The following is a 22,145-nucleotide window of genomic DNA, read 5'->3' on the forward strand; positions in this document are numbered from 1 at the left end:
TGTTGCTGCACCCCTGTCCAGTTGGGGGCAGTAACAGGCTTGTTAAGCACCACTAAAGCTACAAGAAGAAGATAATGATAATTTCTGCAGTAACAGAAAAACAGTAAATGTTTTTTACAAGTAAGTACATTGGATACTGCGACGTTTATAAAAAAAAAAAATGCTTGACATGATGTTCTCGCAATGGCTTGATGTTGAATGCAGCAACGACAACAATAGCTAGCTCAGCAAGCATGACACAATGATTGTGGGGTTTTTAAAAACATGCCCAAAATTCTACTATGGAACATAAATGTCCCAGTATCAAGCGGGGAAGCCTTTATTCGATCGACACATATTGAACAGTACAGTCCTGAGCAAATTTCCTGCCAAATTGGTTGAATTTCATGTCGAGTAGATTAATCGATATGAATTGGTATCTACATACAAACGTGTGCGTTGCAAGTGTATCGATTCATTCAGTGTGGATTGACTCAATTGACAGGTGAAATCGTGATCATATCGCTATCGATTTTTTTCAGAGGCACACTGAATGCAACATCCTTTGTTTTGTTTTGAACTTGGACGGAAGCCTGAAAGCACATTTCTACCACAACAAACATGGAGGTCCACGAGGAGTTGGAGATTTTGAAGCACTTAAAACATTTAATAAGGCGTTTCGAGATACATCACAAGATGCAGGTCGTTTGTAAAGAATGCCGTGCTGCTAAACTCGGATATTCCTCAGATTGTAAACCTCCGGCAAAACTCTGGTGAGAAAAGTATCTCAAATTACTTTGGCCAAGGCGGTACTGTGTCAATGAGTGACACTTTAATTCACTCATCGAGAGTGATGATACCGCTGGTAGTGTATCGAGATGCATATGAAATCGTCATCAGTGATGAGATTCAAATGCCTAATGTCGAACTATCTGGGAGTGTTTAAAATGAGCCCAACAAAAGTACAAAAATGACCACCAAAAGAAATGGCTACAAAATTCATTTTTAAAGAATTGAAAGTTTCCACATTTCCATACATGGACAACTAGCAGATATTTTCCAGAAAAAAACAAAGTAATCCGGAAATATGCTGGAAATATTTATCACTGTCAATAGAAAAATGTCGTCACTTTTAAAACTGATGCATGGTGACCAGTGAAAATGAACAGAAACATTTATTTTACTGGAGGTTCTACAATGACCAATGTTATTTCACCCCAGTTCTTTCTGTAACACTGCCACTCACAAAGTACAAACTCGAACTATTCCGCACTTTTAAATTTAGTCAAGGTCACGAAGAAATATCTCAGGCCTGGATTCTGCAGGAACTACTCTCACAAACGAGATCCGCCCCGACAGAACCCGGAAAAATATACACAAACAGTTATTATACAGAATTACAGAATTAGAATTACATATTAGAATTACATATGCGTGACATAAGTGGACCTTATTTCACAAAATCATTCTCTTATTGGCCACCGTGAGCATTCGAGGGACGTCCAACCCCCTGCCAGAGATCCGCGCAATAACGGGAGACATATGATTTAGAATTGGAACCTAACTCTCTTTGTCCTAAATGGTAGAAACTGGTTAACTCCGGTTCTACCTGCACATACCAACAGAAAACAAAGGAAAGTAAGAATAAGAGTGAAAACTAAGACTACAATCCTAAGTAAAATAATTACTTTAATACCAGTATAGGTAGAGAAAACAAAGAAAAACACAATTGAACACACAAATATATCTAACACCAACATCCACTGAACCTTGAGGGCTTACCACGATTTATAATTAATGCTAAATTGTCACCCATTAAACAGAAGCACTGCTAGTTAGAAAAAAAAAAAGCATGTTTGAATAAAAAAAAATAAAGATTTTTTTTAACTGTTTCTGTTTGCCAAACTCATCGTATCACAATGTGCTCATCGTTGTCAGAAAACAAACAGCTGTTCATGTTCATTTTACTCTCAACTTTTTCTTAATGCCAATTCGCACTAGGCTCATTACTGCCACCAAGCGGAGAGATGGACTTATCATATTCTGAATTTGCGGATGAAGACAGAAAGGCAATTTGTAATTCCATCAAAATTCTGTGGCTGGTATATAATTAAGCAAATGGTGATTTAAAAACAAATGTATGAATGTTTTTTGAACATATCATCCTCCGTGGACAAAATAAGAGCTCTGATTGAAAAATTGATGGAGCCAGCCTTTCAAACAAAAGAGACTCAATGATCCTGACAAGCCATTTCATATTAAAAAGTTCACGTCCTTCTTTGTGAAGATAGAGCCTGGACACCTTTGTTGCCACAAAGCAGACCATCTTGGCAGAACTGGCGACAGACAATCAAATAATCCTGGGCTGACCGATGATAGGAGCCACTTTCGTACCGTCCTGTTTACATCTCATAATGAAAGGCCAGTGCAGCTTACGTTTGTGTACAAGAGGGGGACAGGTGTTACCCATGTTCAGAACTGGATAATGATAGATAAATAAATAAATTCAAGGCAATTAAATTAATTTCCTCTGAACACATAAAAGATATTGAATCAGATGTCGTTGGTTTTAGGTATAGATTTTAAAAAATATATATAAAAATAAAAAAACAACCCCTTTTAATGGAATGCAAATTCTCCTCTCAGCCTCCATTGTGTATAAAAAAATAAACATTACAGATTAGCAATGACAGTGTTTGAAAATGGTTTTGGAATCAGACATATTTTCTAACTTCTTTTGGCAAGTGGAAACATGAGCCAAGACGGTTTTAAAGAATTTCACTTTGCTTTTTTTCATGTTTAAAGCATGTTTATGAAGTCGCAGTGCCAACGGCAGGGAAAAAGATGCCACTGCTCTGGACGTTTTAAATTACACTTGTGAAAGGCTTTCTTTCTTTCTTGTACAAGGGCTGTTAAAGACAATTTACTTAATTTTGTGTGGTTTGTCACACAGGCCGGGGTTTCTATCTCAACTCAGGAGAACTATCAAAAACTTTGAAGGGGGATTTTTCATGGTTTGTGGGAAAGCAGCGCACACGCAAGGACACTGGATGGTGAGCCATGCCAAAGAAGTTCTCATCTACCAGGTTTGGAGGAACAATGGGATCACCTACTACACCTCTGACCTATGGAAAAATGGTCATTGCCGGTTGTGGTTGGATTATGGTTTGTTCCTCTCACTTATGGTGCTGAATTCAATTGAAGCAGTGAGCTGAACTGGAACTGAAATATGATACCCTGCTAAGATTGCATTTAAGTCCTTAAATTGTCCATGTTGATTGTAGTTTCTTCCAAAGCTAAGACAAAAGGGTCAAAGTCAAAGAGAAAAGCATGAAAATAAATAGGGCTGACCTATTTGATCAAACTGTTATGCCATGGAAATTAAGACCGGGCGAATAACTTGTCATAATGTGAATCTGAATAGAAGAAGAAAAAGTTGTACGTTCTGTATAGACCCCGAACCCCATTGGTACCACTGATAAACCCCACCATGTGTAGCATTTAGTGGATGAGAGTCTGCAAACTCCGCGATTTAGGGGCCAGCCCATCTCAAGTTACTTCCCAGCTGAGGCTTGTACCCATTTACCACTGGGTATACTAACTCCCAGGTCTACATATTGGCAGCCCAACTCCTTATCCACCAATTCAAAATACGAAAAGGGGATTAAAAAATAGGTTTTAATTGTAAACTGACCGACTGTAAATTTAAATTGCATTTAAAGGTCGTCTCTGGTTTACCACCATCATTCATTTGAACCACTCCTGCCAAACTTCAAACTGGTTCTGCCGTCTCAGTGCTGGAAAACGGTGACGTGTTACTTAGGCCGTCAATAGGTCTGCAAGGGTCCAGCTCTGAATTGGGATGCTGGAAATCACTGCAGGTCTTAAGGGATTGTCCTGAAAGATGCACAATTGGGATTAAAAGCTTTGGTTTGACTGAACCCTCCTGTCTCCATGGCGTTGATGTGTTGAAAGTGCTGTCAGTCACTGCATGGCTTCCTGCAAGGAAAGAAACCCTACAGAGACAACCATTGACATTCTATATACATTTACCGCACTGACCTACAGCAGGCAAAATTAAACACTATACACAGATCAATGCAACAATTCTAAATATAATGGTGCTGCACCCAACCTTTACTTCTAATGCTCTACTTCAAGACGTCTTTGTGCATGCTCTTCAGATTTTATCAGGGCTTTCATTTGACAGAGCAGAAGTGCAACTGAGGTGAACAAGACGGGGTGAGAGAGCTACAAAGACCGATATTGCTCTGACCCTTTCCTGTAGCGGTGACAAGGCAATACTTGTATTTCGCCCTACGTGGCGGTGCTGTCTCACAAAATTGTTAGAGAAAGCAAAGACATTTAGCTGTCTTTTTACTTACTTCCATACCAACAGGTCTCAAGAGATTTAGCCTGAGGAGGGTGAGGAAGGAAGTCACATTGTGGTGAAAAACAAAGCCGAGAGTGTGTCATCCTGCTTGTCTCCCTTCTGCTTGGATTTTTCCCCCCAAAATCTGCTGCTGTTAATGACTATATATGAAGATTTGTTGTAAAACCTTTTCAACAAAAACAATGACAATGTTCCTCAACTGACAGCCATCTCCAAATTTAGTTTGGGTTATGACTGGTCTGTTCGCAATTTAATTGTGGAAACCTAAAGTTTTTTAAGACAGTAGAAACTAGAAGCCATACAGCCATTTTCAGACCTCTCCTGATGCCACACTTTTCATAATTTGGCTGTGTGCTTAGGGGTCATTGTCCTGCTGAAAGATGAAACCATTCCCCCAGTCTGAGGACAAGAGCGCTCTGGAGCAGGTTTTCATCCAGGATGTCTTTGTGCATGGCTGCATCATCTTTCCCTCAATCCTGACAAGTCTCCCTGCCACTGAAATCATCCCCACAGTATGATGCTGCCACCACCATGCTTCACTGGAGGGATGGTACCTGGTTTTGTCCAAACATGATCCCCAGTATTCACGCCAAAGAATGCAATCTTGTCTCATCAGACCAGAGAATTTTGTTTCTCATGGTCTGGTGCCTTTTGGCAACTCCAGGCAGGCTGCCATGTGCCTTTTACTAAGTAGTGGCTTCCATCTGGCCACTTTACCATACATGCCTGATTGGTGGATTACTGCAGAGGTGGTTGTCCTTCTGGAAAGGTCCCCTCTCCCCCAGAGGAATGCTGGAGCTCTGACAGAGTGACCATTGGATTCTTGGTCACCTCCTGACTAAGCCCCTTCTACCCCAATTGCTCAAGTTAGACAGGGCGCAGCTCTAGGTAGAGTTCTGGTGGATCTGAACTTCTTCAATTTATGGATGATGGAGACCACTGTGCTCATTTGGACCTTCAAACCATACCATTCCCCCGATTTGTCCCTCGAGACAATCCTGTCTTGGAGGTCCACAGACAATTCCTTTGACTTCATGCTTGGTTTGTGCTTTTAAATGCACTGTCACCTCTGGGAGCTTACAACCCCAATTCCAATGAAGTTGGGACATGTGTAAAATGTAAATAAAAACAGAATACAACAATCTGTAAATCCTGTTTAACCTATATTCAATTGAATACACCACAAAGACAAGATATTTAATGTTGAAACTGATAAAGTTTATTGTTTTTGTGCAAATATTTGCTCATTTTGAAACAGATGCATGCAACACATTTCAAAAAGCTGTGGTATGTTTACCACTGTGTTACATCACCTTTCCTTCTAACAACACTCAATAAGTGTTTGGGAACTGAGGACACTAATTGTGAGTGTCATGATTGGGTATACAAGGAGCATCCCCAAAAGTCTCAGCTGTTCACAAGCAAAGATGGGGTGAGGATTACCACTTTGCGAACAACTGCATGAAAAAAATTGTCCAACAGTTTTAGAACAATGTTTCTCAACCATTCAATTGCATGGAATTTAGGGATTCCATCATCTACAGTCCATAATATATCAGAAGATAGAGAATCTGGAGAATTTCTACACGTAAGTGGCAAGGCCGAAAACAACACATTGAATGCCCGTGACCTTAGATCCCTCAGGCGGCACTGCATTAAAAACCAACATCATTGTGTAAAGGATCTTACCGTGTGGGCTCAGGAACACTTTAGAAAACCATTGTCAGTTAACATAGTTCGTCGCTACATCTACAAGTGCAAGTTAAAACTGTACCATGTAAAGTGAAAGCCAGACAACAATATCCAGAAACACTGCCTCCTTCTCTGGGCCCGAGCTCATTTGAAATGGACAGACGCAAAGTGAAAAAGTGTGCTGTGGTCTGATGAGTCCACATTTCAAATTGTTTTTGGAAATCATGGATGTCATGTCCTCCGGACAAAGAGGAAAGACCATCCAGATTGTTACCAGTGCTAAGTTCAAAAGCCAGCATCAGTGATGGTATGGGGGTGTGTTAGTGCCCATGGCATGGCAACTTACACATCTGCGATGGCACCATCAATGCTGAAATGTACATCCAAGTTTTGGAGCAGCACATGCTGCCATCCAAGTAACGTCTTTTTCAGGGACATCCCTGATTATTTCAGCAAGACAATGCCAAGCCAAATTCTGTATGTGTTACAACAGCGTGGCTTTGTAGTAAAAGAGTGTGGGTACTAGACTGGCCTGCCTGCAGTCCAGACCTGTCGCTCATTGAAAATGTGTGGCGCATTATGAAGTGCAAAATACGACAACAGAGACCCCGGACTGTTGAACAACTGAAGTCATACATCAAGCAAGAATGGGAAAGAATTCCACCTACAAAGCTTCAACAATTAGTGTCCTCAGTTCCCAACACTTATTGAGTGTTGTTAGAAGGAAAGGTGATGTATCAGCTTTTTGAAACGTGTTGCAGGCATCCATTTCAAAATGAGCAAATATTTGCACAAAAATAATAAAATTTATCAGTTTGAACATTAAATATCTTGTCTTTGTGATGTATTCAACTGAATATAGGTTGAAGAGGATTTGCAAATCATTGTATTCTGTTTTTATTTACACTTTACATAATGTCCCACTTCATTGAAATTGGGGTTGTATATGTCAAAAGGTGTGTGTCTTTCCAAATCATGTCCAATCAACTAAATTTACCCCAGGTAGACTCCAATTAAGCTGTAGAAACATCTCAAGGATGAACAATGGAAACAGGATGCACCTGGCATGGCAAAGGCTGAGAATACGTATGTAAATGGTAAATGGACTGCATTTATGTAGCACTTTTCCATCTGCATCAGACACGCAAAGGACTTTACAAATAATGCCTCATACCTGATGTGAGGATGCTGCCATACAAAGCGCTCACTACACACCGGGAGCAACTAGGGGATAAAAAGACCTTACCCAAGAGACTGTAGTGATTTTCCAGTCAGTCTGGGATTTAAACCAAGGATCCTCTGGTCTCAAGCCCAGCACTTTAATCACTAGACCATCACCTCCCCTGCCCTTTCTGAAATTATTACTTCTTTACAAATTCCAGGAAAGGCATAGTCACACTTACTGAGAAATAAAGGTCAATATGGTAACCACTAGGGATGTCCCAATTAGTTTTCATTTTTGCTTGTTTTTTTATTTTTATTGTTGTTTTGTCCCAACCTTGGCTCAAGTTATTTAATACTGAGTGTCTGCTGATACCCTGAGTCCCCATCCAGTATTAGCATTTCATGGACATTACACTTGCACACAGCAGAATGCAAGCACATTAAAGTCAATGCATTAAAATGCTTATCAATTTAACAGTTCTGCCAAGCATGAAGAAAAAAATACCTTTGATCTAAGCTCCTCCTTAAAGGAAAAAGCAAACCCACTGATAATTTATGACTGGGTTGGTAGATTATGACATTGAGAGCCCATATGAAAAGTTGTAGGCATGTGAGATCACTTACGTTAAAGTTAAGAGTTAAGTTTAAGTTTTTTATGGCTAGTCTAAAGTCACCAGCTTTATAGCAAGCGGCCATGCCAGCTGGTATAACAGTGATGTGTGACGTCACATGGGCACAGAGAGTCAACACTCTGCCAGTGTTGCCCTTAAGTATAGAAAGGGCAAAGATGTTAGAGGTCTCAACTCATTCCAGAAATGGCGGAGAGGGTGCAGGTTTTCTTTTCTTTGCAACCACCCATTTCACTGATTAACATCACTTTGAACAGGTGGAATCAGTTAATCAGTGAAATCACCTGGTGGAGTAGGTGGTTGCCAAGAAAGCCTGCACCCTCTCTGCCTTTTCTGGAACACGTTTGAGACCTCTGTACAGTTAGAAAGGTTTTTTTTTTAACTTTTAATTAAATATGTACTGTAAATGCTGTTTTTCTGACATGCACATCATCCAGCGCACACATGGTGTTTTGCGGAGTCTGATCCGCAGACACACGCAGAACAGAGTACCGGTAATTTTAACTTTTTTGTGCACCATGGGATAATGTCATTGTGCAGCCAGGATCGCCTGGTGTCTGTGGTAAATGAGACATTAAGGAACTGTGACATTTTCAGCTTGTAGCGCAAAGACAGAGAGACGGTGGGGATGGGGGTCGGGGGGGAGAAAAGGCTCTGTTGGCTGATCTCACGGGAGGCGAAACTGTGCCAGAGGGACTTTTCTTCATCTACGACAATAATTTAATTGTTTTCAGACGTCATTTTCTGCAGGATGTGTTGATGAATCCAATACAAATAACAGGTACAACTTTATATTTATTGTGTGTGTGAATTTACAGCGTAAGACAAGCACAGCTTTCAGCCAATTAATGGACAGCATCCGTTGAAGTATTTTGACTTATGAGAAAACCTGTAAAAATCCATAAATTAGCCGCATCATTGTTTAATCCGTAGTGTTCAAAGCGTGTGAAAAAAGCAGCGGCTTATAGTCCGGAAATTACGGTATTTACATCAGCGTATGTTCGCCATGTGTAGCTTTCTGTGCCCATGCTACATCCCAGCATTCTGCGAGTGCTCCGGGAGATTTTTGTAATTGGTAAAATTGTGTCAATGGTGGCATTTATGAAATCATCTTTGATGGATGAATTCTGACTTTTGGAGGCGGATATTTATAATAATAATAATAATAATAATTTATTAGACACCCAAGCATAACAAAAATTCACTCATGGGTGATTCTTTAACTACGGGCACTATTGGCCTTGTAAATGTAATTTCCACCACACCATTGCCTTACAATATAAAGCACCTTGGGGCAACTGTTTGTTGTGATTTGGCGCTATATACATGTGCTCTGATGTCACTGTTTATCTCCATAGAAACTACCCAAACAATCTTTCATACAAACTGTTTAAAGGGACATTACACTGTTGCGGTGGAAATTACGGCAATAGTGTGGGACAACTACATTTTGTTTGACATTGAATACCCCAATTATGTTTTGATTATTTTACTGATATTTTATTCAGAGATATTTTAAAACATTAGAAAAAATGTTTCTTTACCATTCATTTTTATCATTGAAGATCAAAAGTCTGTGTGTGGGACAAGCACAAAACGGCAATATTTGCATATAATGATGCTGAAAAAAGGTGAAAAAGTCATCACAGACTACTAGAACAAATTTCTTAACACACTTTCATTGTAAAGATAACTATAAAAGTGTGAAATTTCCCCTTTTTTCTGTTTTTCATACAATATGATCAAAGGACATAATAAGTGCCCGTAGTCTAAGAATCACCCTCATATGACCAAACTCATAACAGAAAAGTCAAAAACGTAAAGAAATATAAGAAAATAAACCAAATACATGGTGCCTAAAGGTGTAGGCAGTATTTCAGTTGTAAGAGATCCTTATTTTCATTTATGCACATCAATCATGAGTTCATAGTCTATCTTACCAGCTGTATTTTATCAGTGAGTTTTCTTTTCCTTTAATGTTTGTATTTAAAAAAAAAAAAGTAAACAGTTGTATGACCTTTAAGTCCATGACTTAAGTGCAAAAATGAATTGCATACTCAGAATAATAATGACAATAATGATTTAGTTGTAAAAAAAATGCACTGTTTTTAATTGTTGCTGTAAGTTTTATATATATATATATATATATATATATATATATATATATTCAAAAGTGGACCTTTAATCCAAGTTAATACACTCTAAGAAATAAAATGTAGACTTTAATTGATTAATTAATTAATTAATTAATTAAGTGCAAAACAATATTGGGATTTAAGTAATAATGTTTCATTTGAATTAATTAATTTCAACTTCAATGTTGTTTTGCACTTAATTGACAATGTTATTTGGAAAAAGTTACCTTAACTTTATCAATTAAATTCAAGGTTTTATGCCTAAGAGTGTATGTTTCATTTCTTAGAGTGCAGCATCGAGGTTCACTACCTACTCACAAACTGATTAAGAAATTGGGAGTCATGTCTTTAAAAGCAGGTCATTCAATTGACAAGACACAAAAGCTGTAACCCTAGAGACAAATGTCCACCAATGTTAAATTTCCAAAATAGCCACAGAGGGATCAGACAAGAATCCCCAATGACTGTAATTTGAATAAAGATGAGATTTCTGTAGCTGTAAAATGTCTCTTATTTTAAGAAAAATAATGAATCCAACAAATGGTTTCATTCTCACAATTTTCATTATTTTCTAACCCTGCAATTATCTTGCATGGTGTTGCTACAAACTAATCACAGAAGCACAGCAAACAGTTTTTCTTTAACCACAGGCTGTCTGTTGACACACCAATGACAATAATCTCTGGCTGTATTCCTAAATCTGCGTGTCCCAATCAATATGTTTACAAAAGTAATGCTACTGTCTGTAACCAACAGCTTCAATAAGCTATACAAAGTGTGTGGTCATTTCCTATTGGTCCTGACGTGGGAGTGGAGACCAGTACGCAATCCACAGATCAAAGCACGATATACAATGTTGCAGGAGTTCGTTCAGAGTTCCAGCTCACCGAAGACAATAATACCGACCATATGGTCCCAGAAACACCCCAAGGTCACAGATTTAATATAATAGAGCCTTTATTATCATTGTACAAATACATACATACAGCGAAATTTGTCCTCTGCATTTACCTCATCGTCATTACAGTTAGACACAATCCAACCACAAGCAGAAGTGGGCAGCCACGGGAATCGATCCTACGACCTTCTTGCTGTGAGGCATCAGTGCTAACCACTAAGCCATAACTAACTGATACGGCTTCTTTAAATCGTCTAAGAAGCGATAAGTCAGTGGGACTGCAGTAACAGGTCAACGGTTCGCTCCATTTGTATTCACACAACACAATAACATAAAACTCTTCTTCTTGCAATGAAAACGCAACTACCAACGGGCACCCGTTCCATGGCTCAGCAATTTCTGTTACGGATCCAAGATCCTTAGAAAGGCCCAATTCAAATGCTGATCTCGAAACTAATCAAACACCACTAGATGTCCAAGTTGCAACTGAACAGCCTTGCAAACAACAACATCAGTGAATGGTAGACATAATGTAAATTTCATCATCTTTTCAAGGTGACAACCAGAGTGCATAGCGATGGTATCAGCAGCCAATTGGGGGGGGGGGGAGGGGGGGAAGCAGCCATGTTTCAGATGAAAATCTTTTATCTTGTGCTGTATTCCTCTTAGTCATTCCACAGCTATGAACACACTCTGACTCATTCACTTCCAACCTCCCTCTCTGCGGCGTTCTCCCTCTTCAATCTGAAACCATGTCTAACAAATGCTTTCCGCTTGAACATATGTGCAGGAATTTGCAGTAATTTGACATAAAGATGGCTGCGATTAAATATGATGGATTCAAGTGAAAGTCAACACCCAGAAAAAGAGCTTGTGATGCTTTATCGGCAGCAATTTCGAACAAGCCTGAAGCAGTGGGAGTGGCTTTGCGTCTTGCCGGTAAACTATAGCTCTGTGTGGTGGTGGCAAAGAAAAATCAGACCATAGTAAAGAGCAGCTATTGTCCAGCGGCAGAGGAGACTATTGACAGAATTAAGTCTCATGAATAAGAATGCATCAGAGAGCGAGTAAGAGCTCTCCCACTGTGTGTTATTGACATGCTACCCGGTCTGAAAATAGCTCGGGATAATTAGCTTTCACAAGCAACTGTGGGGACAGCAGGAGAGGCCACTCTAAACAGCAGAAAAGATCTCACCATGAGCGTGTGCCACTGAATGTAAGCGTGTTGCAGTGGGCGGAGTTTGAAGGAGCGTCAATACAAGTTAGATCTTCTGGCAGGAGAGTTCTTTGGTAGAATTTCATTAAGCAGTCATTATGAATTAAAGCAAGCATATCATTCACATTTTAAGCAAGCCAGCGTAGGCGTCATTACAATTGAGATTAGATGCAACAGATGTGACCTACTCCTTCAAGACCAAGAGCAACATTTATTGACACTCCCTGACGCGTTGGATGCCACGAGGGCAAGATATCACTATTTATAAGACATATAACTGATTAAATGCATTATGATTGGGGCAACTAAAGCGCCTGGGGCAACTGTTTGTTGTGATTTGGCGCTATATAAAAAAATTGATTGATTGATTGATGATTCACTGTAATGTAATACACATGCGGAATGTCAAATGCATGATGGGAAATGTAGTGCTGTGTTTCAATGATTCAAATATATATATACGAGGTCTGTGAGAAAAGTATCCGCTTTAAGGACGGCCCACAATGGCGCACGGCGCGTCACGCTCCGAGCCGCAATCGACAGGCAGAAACCACCACATCATTTCTAAATGGATGGCTGTGTCGATCCGGGACCGTCAAGTGCAATTTCTCTGGTTATCACAAGAGCTGGACATCAGCCATTTTCCGGCATTGCACACGACGGTCCCAGATCGATACAGCCATCCGTTTAGAAATGATCTGGTTGTTTCTGCCTGTCGATCGCGGCGCGCCGTGCGCCATTGTGGGCCGTCCTTAAAGCGGTAGTAACACTCCTTAATCTCTGTGAAGCCCATAAAAATTTTCACCGAAGCCATATGAATTTTCCGAATGGTTTCCAGCTGCCTGTCTCTACCAGTTTCTGAAAAATTCTGATGGAAAAAAAAGCCAAATCATTCCGTCATTTCCTCACAATGAAAAAACGACGAGAGGGGTGGACCAGTGCTCACTCAAAGTCTGCCCACAGGCGAATGACGCAACCGACAGGCGTGAAAAAACTCACGCATGCGCACAAAGGTTCAAGCTTGGCTGACATAAAAACATATGAATCAAATCCATATATTTTTTGCATAAAATAAAAAGGTCGGATACTTTTCTAACAGACCTCGTGTATATATATATATATATATATATATATATATATATATATATATACACACACACACACACACACACACCTCCCTCACCCCCATCCGCAAATGTGATTATGGGGAAAGTTGCTTAAAGTTGGAGAATTGTAGGATTTTGAGGAATATGTTTGGGAACTTCAAACATATTCAACTATAACAGAAAAAGTATCTGAAAATTGACACATTTGACACAGACAGCTGGTGTACAGTTATATTTCACAAATGTAACTCAGGGCAAGAGTTTAGGTGTATCCACAAAAATTTTGTATCGTATCGCCATTTCATCCACATGGAACCAACATTTCTGAACCCAAAAAGATTACTTTTTGAAACGGAGTGGAGAAATCTCAAAACGCCAACTTTGCGTTTTTGTGCGTACAACCAACACGCAACTTTGCGAAACGATGATATCGTAGCCCCACCTCTCTAACATCACTCTTAACTCCGGCCGCAAGACGTCACATCTTTGTCTGATGGGTGTCTCGGATACTGCACCTGAAATGCTTCCATTATTACATCAGCTAATTTGGATCAACACAATTCCCAGTCAACATTCTCCTGTAGTTTCATTGATTTATAATCCACTGTGACTAGAAGCAGAAGTTGAACTTGATCTTGAAACTATGGCGTTTTCACTTGTTTTCATTGGTTTCTTGTGTAAGCAAATATTTCTTGAAACAGTGCCATGTTTATGGAACACTTTTTGAAAATGACAAAAAAACAATTTTATCTGTTTCCATGTGGACAAGGCCTTTATTTCCAAGGCTGAAGCAAATAAATAATGCTCTACATTGTGCATTTTCAATTTACTTTTAAAGTATGACCCCCCAAAAAATATAATTTACAGAACTGAAGACCACTTTGGCTGTTGCCAAAGTTCTTTGGTCAAGTTCAAGAAACCAGCCATCAAACCATTTTTTGCAGTCGATAAAGGATCATTCTCACAGATACATGTGCAAGATCACATTAAAGAAGTGAAAAGTTCAAATGTGTCCAAACATTAATAAATGGGAAGTCATGGTGTTAAATGGCTACTTAGCCCAATGGTAATGTATTGTCATTACCGGTGATTATAACAATAATTGAAACCATGTAAGTCACTGAGGTGATGAAGCATGTCAAATTAAATTCCTCCTTTCTCTTGAACTCTAACAATTAAAGTCACGAAAAAGTAAGCCTACTACTGAGCATCTCTTTGTAGTTTACTTGATGTTTAAAGATTTCAAGTGTTACAAACTCAATGAATATTCAGCTGCTAGAGTTTGATCAAAGTGAATTATGTAACGATGCTATGAAACATTAATTATTAGTGTGTCATCAGTTTATTTCAGTGACAGACCGACACAATTTCCCCAATTCCTTATAAACAAGCATGATGGGATAATTGTGCCATGTTTAAAGGAGTCATATTGGGCAAATTCTATTTTATCAACTTTCAATCGATGAATATAGTACAGGATTCAAGTTAAATATCCTCAAAATATAAAAAGTATAAGTCTATGCAGGTAGAAATGAAGCCACTGTGAGTAAAACCTTGGCCTGACCAGGTCATTTTAGACTTATGTGTCTTATGTCATGTATGTCACACAACTCCTTGTTGCTCTGGCAAACATGCCCTACAAACTTATTCTTCTCTTCTGCTTCTGATCTCAACATCTTTTCTTCTGACAGGTCTCCACCATACCCTGTGTCTCTGGCATCCTCCTCCCAGATGTTGGTGTCCATTTCATAGTTCTTCAGAATAGATTTGAGCAGATCCTCATACTTCTTCCCTCCCAAATTTTAAGCTGTGAGTTGAAAAGCTGCTTGGGACTCCTGCTGTCATCCAATCTGACCACATGGCCGCAGCACCCGACTTAATTCTAACAATCGTGACCTCTGTACCTTTGGATTTGACCTCCATGAGTGAAGTTTTTTCCTTCTGTCTTGCCATTTGATTTTCAATCGTTCTTTGAAGTAAGAGCGTTCAAGCATCTTGGTGTCTTTGCTGGTGTCATGACCACTGAAACTCTCTTTTTTCAACTTTCCAAACATTGATCCAGCACATTTCAATGTGCTCTGAACCTTATTGTCTACACTGAAATGAGCTGAGATTTCACTTCCCAGGTATAGAATTGTGGTGCATTTTCTAAAATAACATCTCCAAGCTCAATTGATGGCTGTTGTCTCATCCGATCTTCTGGTAATGGCTGGTAAAAGATAGAGACTTTTTGGCATTCATCTTGAGGCCAGTCTATTATATGCCATTGCAAAGATGTCAGAATTTGCTGAGCCAGTGTTTTATCAATATCCTGAAATTCAATCAATGAGATGCTTTTCTCTTTGCACTACATCTGGCTAAATTAACATCTGTTCTATACACTATTTCAATGATTTGAGGAAGATTATTTTTAATCGAGGTACATTATGACTGAACCTTGTTTGAACTGATATTACCTCAAAGAAGTCTGTAAAGTCATCACGGACTAAGACTAAAGTGCATTCCATCATGCAGTAATCTGATCATTCTGATCAATTTCCTTCGGTATTGTGTCACTGAAAGTACCTCCCATATGAGTTCTCCAGATACGGAATCAAATGCTTCAGTTTTGTTGGAGAGGGATGAAGATCATATCAATTGTGCGTCTGGATGACCTAAACCTGAATGGGATTCTGGCAGTACTCGATCAGACACAGGTCTGAGTCTGTTGTTCAAAATCAAAGGTAAAATCTTTCCCGCTATGGCAAGTAGATTCCGCTATAATTGCAACTTTCTGATTTATCACCTTTCCTTTTGTAGATGGTCACATTTGTTGCATCTGGAACTCTGCTGGGTTTTCATTGACCAACTCTTGACAGTCAGTTGATGGAGTTGATGTTACAGAAGATTATCCCCGTGCTTGTATAATACTGCAGGAATACCATCAGGCCCAGCAGACCTATTGTTCCTGAGGATATGGATTGCTTCTTTAACTTCCTCAAAAGTTGGTGTTCTGTGAAGGGAATCAACAACTGGCTGATTGATGTTATCAAGAAGTTCTATCAAAGTGACAGGTGTTAGCTTGAGTGTTAGCTTGAGCAATTCTTGACGTTTTCTTTCCATCCGCCATTCATCTCTTAGCTCATTTTTAGTCATTCTAACTCATCTTTAGTTTTTAAAAGCGCTTGTAGCATAAATTGTCTTTGGGTGGTCTTCTATTTTTGTCCACAAATTCAGCCTGTATTGCAAATTGAGGAAATTAGGCATGAATTTTAATATATTCGGCACAATTTACATTTCAAATTTGTATATGAGTGGAAGCAAATAATGCCAAATACACTTCTGTGTTATCACCACATTTTTCCAAAATCAACATCTCTAAACAGTCTTCTGTTGAAGAGAACAACACACTTTTCATGGGTTTCATATTGTGGAGGATGAAGAGGAGGAGGCTTCTTCTCAGAAAATGGTAGATCCAGGTTACTGCATTACCACTTCACCAGCTTTTATAAAAAAAAAAAGAGTACCATGACTCTGTACTAATTAAATCCAATTATTCACATTTGTGTGGATCATGATTGGCCGTCATGACGTTTTTATGTTTTTACAACCTTCCTGATTGCTCAAAGTTCTACAATGCCACTTTAACCACAGATGACACCCATTTTAATGATGCCATAGGGTATGATTATTTTTCCTTCACTTAAAACATGCACAATCAGGTAAGAAAAATTGGTAAAAGGTACACAGATATATCCTCTGATGTTATTGCTGGCAGTGAGCTGCTCGATCTCTTTTGTTTTGCTCTCCACCATTCATTCTTGACTTGTCAAGCGACTCTCTGCACTTCAACTTTTACTTCTTGATGTTTCCTTATTAAAGCTGCTGAGACTGGGTTGTTCTGATAAGCTATAATGCCTGCCTCTTCATGTCTATTAACTGTTGGGTGTTTCCATTGTTTTCATCAAATGAGTGCTTTTTCTACAAACCAATGGTTTTTCTCCTGATTTGTCCTTTGCCTCCTTCAGCTCTTCCCAGCGTTTCTGCACAGATCCAGGAAATTGTGACAAATGTACATTTGAAAATGTACAATTCTCTATTCTGAAGGGTGTCAATGTTAAATTTCTTGAACATTTTCTGATTCTGATGTTTCCAATCATTCTGATTTTCATTTTCACAGTTGATGCTATGAGTCTGATCAGTCCAACAGTCTCCAGCTCCAGTATGTGTAGTTGTGATGACATTCTGCTGAGCTCTTACTCTCACTATAAGGTAGTCAAGTAGACATCACTGTTTTACCATGAATGCTGCCAGGATACTTTCAACGTGTTCTTTTGACAAAATCACAAGGTTAGCATCACCATATTTAGTCAGTAGAAGAATTCCATTAGAATTTACATCGCACCCCCCCCCCCCCCCCCCCTTCCCCCTTCCTTTCCCAACAACCCAGTCCATACTGTCCCTCTTAACTCTGGCCTTAAAGTCCCCTAACAGGACAATTTTATCCCTATTTGGTATTCCACAAAGTATTCTATCAAGCTGTTCAAGGAAATGCCTTTCATTTATTACAACAGGTTGCTCTGCAATTTTGCTGGTAATTTTATTCTTTGTTGCAAAGCCCACTCTGTGTATTCTTTTCTGGACCTGTTCTACTTCGATCCAGAAGAAGATGTGTCCACCATGCTTGTATCTTCGTTGCCCTTGACCTGTCAAACTGGTTTCACTCACCAACTCAAACCTTTTAGTTCCCAGGCCATGAAAGCTGTTATCCATTCTGGCCTGTCAGACTTGATGTTATCCATCAGTGTTTGAACATTCCATGTTCCAAATTTGAGAGTTTCTGTTCTTATTTCTCGTGCACTGAAGGGTGATTCTTTTGACCACAGAGTACCAGATGGCTTTGGTTGAAGGAGCCTATGTTTACAGCACTTTTTATAGGCCCATCCAGTTAGCGGGTGGGCAGAATAGGTTCTTAAATGGGATTGCTTAATCATGAATAATGGTGCTGGACAGTTTTCCTACATTAGATCCAAGAAATTAATAATGGAATCAAATATCCACCGCTTCCATCTCAGGAGAGACTAAGGATTTCCAGCCCTCACAATGCCTCTCCCTACTGAATTTCCCTGATCACCAAAGGTCTTGAGAAGATGGCTAAAACAGACCCAGTGTCTTGATTGTGAACTGAACCAATGTCAAATCAAGCAATAAGTCCTGTACACGGATGTGTTTAGATTGTACACGCTGCTGAACTCCTAACATGCACACCGTCCTTCACAACTCCAGTAACAGGACCCAGTGACCAAGAAACTGAGCTGACTAGACCTAGAAAACTTGTAGCAACCTCATCTGCTGTCACTGCCATTGGGTCACACAGACTTCCTCTGCCTGCTCCACCGTTGAGGACTTTGAGATGTCCTGTCAGGGTTCTCGTTGCTAACCTCTCTAAGACTCTTCCAGTTCAGTTCAAGCAGGTCTTCAGAGCATGGTCCAGTAGCACCAACTTGGTGTCAAATATAGAAAAATACAAATATATCAAGTACATCCCGCTGTCAAGAGTCCTGCAGAGAGTGAACCAACTTGCATTATAGCATTTTGTTTTATAATCACACACTGAAATGCACTTCTTCAATCCTGAACGAATACCATCAAGTGGTAATGACATTTATATCTTCTGATGTTAAGGATATAGAGATGTATATATCTATTATAAGTACAGGTGTCACTGCTAGTTTTCCAGCAACTCAGTCATTTAACACCTGGTACCACATTCATTAAATATGAAGTACACTTATACTCATTTGCAAGCCTATAGGTTTGTTGGTCTTGCAATAACATCTGTGAGCATTGCAAGGGTGAAGTAGCAGCATTTCATTAAAAACCTAGTCTAAAGTCACAGATTGTCTGCTATTATATGGTGTTGCACATAGTTGGGTTCACAACATGTATGAATTCCAATTGGGCACACAACAGCAATTAAAAGAAATAAAAGTCACCAAGAATGGAAAAATACAAAACTTCTATTAATTGCTGCACTTCAAGCTTTGGTAGCTTCTCTCTTCTTGCTTTAGTTTATTATGTGCAGATGTGTTCACTCAGTCGAAAATATTATCCACTATTTATGTGCTCACAGTAGAAACAAACAAAGCGGTACAGCCACTTTTCATTGACAAACTGTCATCATCATGTTTCTTGAATGTTGTATTCAAGACATTGAATCTTAAAAAGCTTTTTAAAGACAAAGTGATAGATTGAGGGAATGAAAGGCCCAAAAAAATAAGTCTTGAAACAATTCCAAAAATCAGAATGAAAAGATGCATTTTTGTCTTTGGGGACACATGATGAATTGCAAGCAAAGTTGCTAAAGGTCAGAAGAACTTCCACAGGCATTCTAAGGAGCCCACTCTTCAGGACAGAGTTTAAGGGACAAAACAGTCAACATCAAATGGGCGTGTTGGCAACGTACAACTGGCAACTTTAAAAAAATGGAAAATATAAACTCAAAAAACAAGGAGAAAAGAGTATGAAGCGAGATAGAGGAAAGCAAAAGACCTCGTCGAACTCTTGATCACTGACCAACCACCTGCTCCTGCGTGAATTAGCCCTTTCTTTACTGTTTAGAGTCATCCAAGTGAAACTCACTCCCCTCGCTGGCAATTGGACCGAGACCTCCTACTTCCATTTTTAACACATTATAAAACCAATGTTTAGTGAGCCACCACAGTGTTGGCTTTAATCTGACACCGGAACCTCTGACATGCAAACAGCTCAAGGTTTCCTCAGGGTATTACGGGGGGGGGGGGGGGGGGGGGGGGCTGAAGAAACATGAGGAAACTTTTGGATTCTTTGGCAAAGGTCTCAACTTGCAGGGACATAATAACGTCTTCGGGGTATTCAGCTCAGGATCCAAAAATGGACACGGTTATGGTTGATTCAAACCACTCGTTTGGCTGAAGTCAATCCACTCCTCTTTTATCTCTACCTCTTGAGACGTATCAATCCTCCTCGTTTGGGGAGATGTCCTTAAACATTTCTCATTTGCCAGCCAGGCTCCCTTTTCCATCTAATTACCACAGATTCTTGCACGACCATGTCTGGAGACCCGGGCTGCCCAAAGGCTGAGTGACTCTGGCTGCCAGGTTGGAATTTACAGCAACTAATTGGCCAAAATGAATGCGGCAGGTTCTTATCAAAGAGAATGGAGCCTGGGAGAAGACAGGGAGGGCTGAAAAATGAGACAAGATAATGAATGTCAGGTGATGTCATCCGATGAAGGGAGAGATTTGAAAGCAGGAGAAATAAACCTCTTTGATTTAAAAAGTCTTTACGAAAAGGAGGTTTACGCCAAGGCAGGAAGCCAACATGCACAGACGGGGAGGGGGTTTAAATTCTGACAATAATCCAAAGAGTGTTTATTACTGTGCGTGTGTTTGCCTTATAGCAACAAGCCCATCTTCCGTTTCTGTCAGAGCTGTTATTAATACATATTGCATATTAATGCTTGCTGCAAAAGCCATCCACTACCATTCCCTATTTGTTCATAGCGTTACAACAGTCACCCGCTTCCTGCTGTGCTCATCGGTCATGTTTTTGTTCGGTAATTGTCAGGTGCTCCACACATAATTGCATCATGGAAAAAACAGCCTCCAACCAAGAGTATAAGCAAGACAAACCAATGATGCTTGCATGAATGAAGAACGCCTGCTTGTACTCATGACCTTACAGAACCTCTTCTTAGAGAGTGAGGAAAAATATGCTCTTACAGTAAACTATGATTGTGCACCTTTGCATTATAATCTTTGTAAATTAATGTAAAACAAGCTGCATGAAATTTGCACATCCAACGTTATGCAGAAAAGCATCCGATCGCTCATTGTTTGGGGAGTTCAATGTTTATGCAAACCAGGATTTAAACAAAAGGGGGCCACTTGTGGTCGACCTTTGGAGGTCTTGCATGAACAATGACCTTATTACTCCGACATGTGCTCAACATGATAAGTTCTCTTTTAATGTCAGTGGCAGATTTTTGAATTGAAGTCAAGGGAACACAATTAGTAATGTGCCCGATTTTAGCTTTCTTTCATAAGAAAACTAAAAAGGAGAATGCATTGAATATTAAGAAAAAAATAGATAAGACTCAATCCATTGAAAACATGAAAGGATTTTTAATATTTTCATTTTTACAGGATAAACAAATAGTGACATAATGTATAAAGTAACTATTTAATAAAAGAGTGGCATTTTGTTTGAGGTGTACAAATTGTCTTTTCTTCTTTTCTTTAATGTTGAACCACAACCAAATACTTTTTATGAATCTATGGGAAAATTTAGTATTTTAGTATTTTATTTAGTATATTTCACTTGCACAATAAATGCAAATATATTTGACTATATGTGAATATACAACAGCATATCATTTGCACAGAATAGCAGTGCTGTGTTTTTGAATTGCACAACTAAAAATGTACAATGGGACCCAAAACAGAACCCTGTGGCACTCCAAACAAAATTTACAACACTGAGTACCAACAGTTACTTGTAGAAATGGAAACTTATCTATGACTGAGGTTTGAGAAACAACATACAAATTCCATAGCCTCTCAACTGCATGGCACTAGTCTTGCTCTCCTCTCAACATTTTATCTTGAGTTGAATCTATGATTGTAAAAGTTTCCTCCTTCATTGCTTGTCAGTGCCTCCTTATCCATTTTTGGCAGTAGATCCTCCGGCAAAGTCTACACAGATGACAAGACATCTTGCTTAAAATGAAGGGATTGAAATTAAGACGGGTAAAGAAACAGAGGGGGATTCTGTTGTTAATCCTAGACTCCTGCTGAAATGAATAGCTCATCCAATCCCTCAATTCTAAAAATAAGGTCAAAAGCCAAGGTAATGAGAATGGCAGCGTATGGGAAAGATCATCACCAGAGGAAGAGAAGGGATCCTCCCATCTG

The 22,145-nt window shown here is 39.4% G+C and overlaps 1 protein-coding gene across 15 annotated transcripts in view; it reads right to left on the reverse strand.

Annotated features, from left to right (window-relative positions):
• LOC117505291 (adhesion G protein-coupled receptor L3-like) overlaps positions 1-22,145 on the reverse strand; it is a 397,273-nt gene that overhangs the window by 270,311 nt on the left and 104,817 nt on the right. The window lies entirely within an intron of this gene.

The sequence above is a fragment of the Thalassophryne amazonica genome, chromosome 23, assembly GCF_902500255.1.
Source record: "Thalassophryne amazonica chromosome 23, fThaAma1.1, whole genome shotgun sequence".
In the NCBI taxonomy this organism is placed as follows: Eukaryota; Metazoa; Chordata; class Actinopteri; order Batrachoidiformes; family Batrachoididae; genus Thalassophryne; species Thalassophryne amazonica.